Source organism: Bison bison, unplaced genomic scaffold (assembly GCF_000754665.1).
Source record: "Bison bison bison isolate TAMUID 2011002044 unplaced genomic scaffold, Bison_UMD1.0 scf7180017864297, whole genome shotgun sequence".
NCBI classification, from domain to species: Eukaryota; Metazoa; Chordata; class Mammalia; order Artiodactyla; family Bovidae; genus Bison; species Bison bison.
In genome coordinates, this window is record NW_011494869.1 from 7792269 (window position 1) to 7795982 (window position 3714).

The window sequence follows — 3714 nt, forward strand, 5'->3', positions numbered from 1 at the left end:
GAAGTGTGTATCTCTTCACATAGAAGTGCAGCTGTGGGTGGTCCAGGGCTGGTGTGGTGGCTCAAGACCATCGGGTCCCAGCCTCTTTCTGCCTTTCTGTCCCCAGATTGACTTCCTGGTTTGAGGCTTTCTTCCTCCAAGGGCTTTACCGTCCAGATGGCTCTGGAGCTCCTGTTCTGTCTAGTGTTGGCATCAGGCACACTGCCCTGTCTCCCCCACCATTCACACCTAAATTCAGATGTGGATGGTGACTTTTGCACAACTAAGATAAGCTGGAACGTTCTAACTGGATTTTGCTAGAGACCTCGGAGGTGGGGGACAGGCAAGCGGGAAGGCTGGACACACAGCCTGGTTTCAGTTCCGTGGTGCCTCTGGGCCCCTCCTCCCCTCCCTTCTGCTTTCACATCACCCAACCCTCACCACCTGGTGTTGTGATGTCCTCAGCACTGGCCAGTGGGCTCCCACAGTGGAGGTCTCAGGAGCCCCTTGCTAAATGTGGACTCTGGGAAATGATGTCACCCAGCCTGTTTTTCCCATTCCTGCCTCCTTTCCACCAGAACCTCTCACCTAGATGAGAAGTGCCCCCCTGCCTGGGGAGTGCATGGTCGAGACACTTCCTGGGATTCCTGCAGACTCCCAGCGTCCCACCTGGGGAAGGCAGGATTGAGGTATTTATTGCTCTGAGAGCAGGTAGAAGGTGTTTTCAAAACCTATCTACCCTTGGGTGCTATTGAATCTGCATCACCCTTGTTTTCCTGGAGCCAGGTGGGGGAGCTCACGTCAAATGCTTATATTATCTGCGAAACGAGTAACACTTGTTCCCTTGGCCTCTGCACCCTGAAGAGTTAACAGTTATTAAAATAATGGACAAGCTCTTGGAAATGTCAGGCCTCCACCGTTAAGAATCTAACAACAATTATATTGCACCCAGTGGGCTTCGGCAGTGGATTACTCACTTACCAAAGGCCAGGGTCAATGAACACAATTTTTTTTCTTAATAACCCCAACCCCGTGGCCCCCTGGAGGCTGGGGTAAACTCTGTGTTCCTCTAGTTTCCATAAGATGGTGAACTTGGCCAAAGCTGTTATTAAACAGAAGCTAGGAGAAAGCCAAGCTTGTGGGATCAGAATGGGTATTAGCACTTAATGCTGTCCTCTTGAATTTTTGCATCTTTTGGCTTTTTCTTCTCCAAGACAGGTTCACGGAACACATGTGTCTGGGGTCATAGTAATAGGTACTCTGGGAAAAGAGGGTTTTGTAGTCCAGCAAATTTGAGATTCACCATCTGGGTACTCTCTGAGCTGCACAAAGTACGTTAGCCTAGGTAAAGTCAGGAAGTCTTGAAATAAAAATGCCTTCTGAAATTTGCTTTAGTCAGGGACTCTCAGACTCATTTGACAGTAGAACCCCTCGTTTAGGGGGTTATTAACTTCCAGGTGTGAGTGTCCCTTGGAACGCATGTCGGTAAGCGCTGTTTTAGGGTACCTGCAGCTGCTGATGACTCCCAGTTCTGGGCCCTTTGAGATGCTGTAGCTCCTGGTTCTCTAGGCCGTCTGAATCCTCTGATGGGCATGTTAAGGCATGGTCTGCAGGGCCTGCCCCCAGAGTTTCTAATACAGCAGATCTGGGATGTGCCTGAGAATTTAATGGCTATCGAGGTGATGATGAGGCTGCTGGTCAGGAAGCACGCTTTGGGGACCACTTCTCGTAGCTTCAGGTTTTCTAGAAGTGGACCTCCAGGAATTCCCATGAAAACTTGACGTGTCACTGAATCTCTTGTGAGTGCCGGTTTATCTTATCTGTTAAATGGGAGCATTGCTCACTTCTAGTGTTGAGAGGATAACTGGCCTGATGTGTGGAAGGGGCCCAGAGCATGGGCAAGTGCTAAGTTTTAAATAAATCTTACCCTTGGGGATCTAGATGTTGAAACATACTATAAAACGTCTATAATTAAAACAGTGTGGTACTGGTGCATGAATAGACCTGTGGGATAGACTAGGAAGCCCAGAAGTAGATGTAAGTACGTGATACAGGTGGCATCTCAGTGATTATTGGGGGTAAAGATGGATTTTTAAATAAACGGTGCTGAGATGACTGAGTCATCATTTGTAAAAAGATGATTCATATGTTACACCATACCCAAGAATAAACTGCAAGTGGTTTAGGGCTCTACATGTAAAAAAATGAAACCATGCACATACTATAAGAATGAATTCTTTGAAACCTTAAGGTAGGAGAACTTTGTAACTATGATTCCAAATCCAGCAATAATAAGATTGATAAATCTGGCTAAAAAATGTATATGACAAAAGCCATGAGAAAACAGTCAAAAGACATCTGACGACATGGGAGAAGATATTCAAAACATGTATCACAAAGGATTAATATTCTTGAAGAATTCTTAAAAATAGACAAAGAACCAAAGCTCCAATAGAAAAATGAGAAAACTATCCAAACAGACAATTTACAAAAAAGATATTAAAATGGCACTGAAAGGTAGGAAAAATACTCAAATTCACTCAATTAGAGAAATATGGATGCTATGGTCTAAATATTCGTGTCTCCCCCAAATTCATATGTTGAAAACCTAATGTCTAAGGTGATGGTGTGAGGAAGAGGGACTTTAGGAGCAGGATGACTAGGTCATGAAGGTGGACCCCTCTCAGTTGGGATTAGTGCTCTGGTAAGAGACCCCCACAGAGGTCCCAAGCCCCTTCCACCATACGAGGGAACAGGGGGGCATAGGCAATCTGCAGTCCGGAAGAGGACCTTCACCAGGACCCAGCCATGCTGGCACCATGATCTTGGGCTTCCAGCCTCCCAGAACCCTGAGATTTAAATGTCTGTTGTTTGTAAGGCCCTCGGCCTTTGGTATTTTGTTATAGCAGCCTGAACAGACTAAGACAGCAATTAAAAGAATACCGAGATACTTACTAGACTGGCAGAAAAAAAAATACACATCTCAACACGTTCTGTTGTTGAGGCTGTGGGGAAACACTCATACATTACTGGTGAGTGTGCAAGTTTGTACAGCCTTTCTAGAGGGAAATTTTGACAACACCTGACAAACTACATATGTATCTACATCTTGATTGTGATCCAGCAACCCTACTTCTAGGACATGAAAAAATATATGCTCAAGGTTATTTACTGCAACATTGTAACTGCAGAATATTGAAAACAACCGAAAGACTCATATAGAAGAGAGTGGTTAAATAAAGCATGGTACATCCATACAGTGGAGCAGCATGCAGCTGTGAAGTAGAATGAGAAGGGTCTCTCTGAACAGATGTGACACAGATTTCCAGGACATACTGTGCAGGGAAGAAAGTAGTGTCCAAATGAGTATCTAGAGTATGCTAGCCTAAGGAAAATACACAGATGTATAGGGCGGACAGGAAAGATAATCCAGAAAATAAGCAGATTAGTGGGAAAAGCCTGGAAGAAGGAAAATTGAATGGGTTCAGGGTTGCTTGGATGAGAGGGGAATGTACTCAGTGAATAAACCATTTTGGGTAACTCTGACTTGAGAACCATAGTAATGTCTCACATACCACCCCACCCCAAATAAACAGCTGACTAGGACATAGCGGGAATGGAAGGTGGAAAACACAGATCAAGCACAAGCGAGTGCTGACCACACTGAAGGTGCTGGGAAGAACTAGCTGAAGTAACCCTGGAAAACTATCTAGGTTGGACACAAAAGGAGTAAAG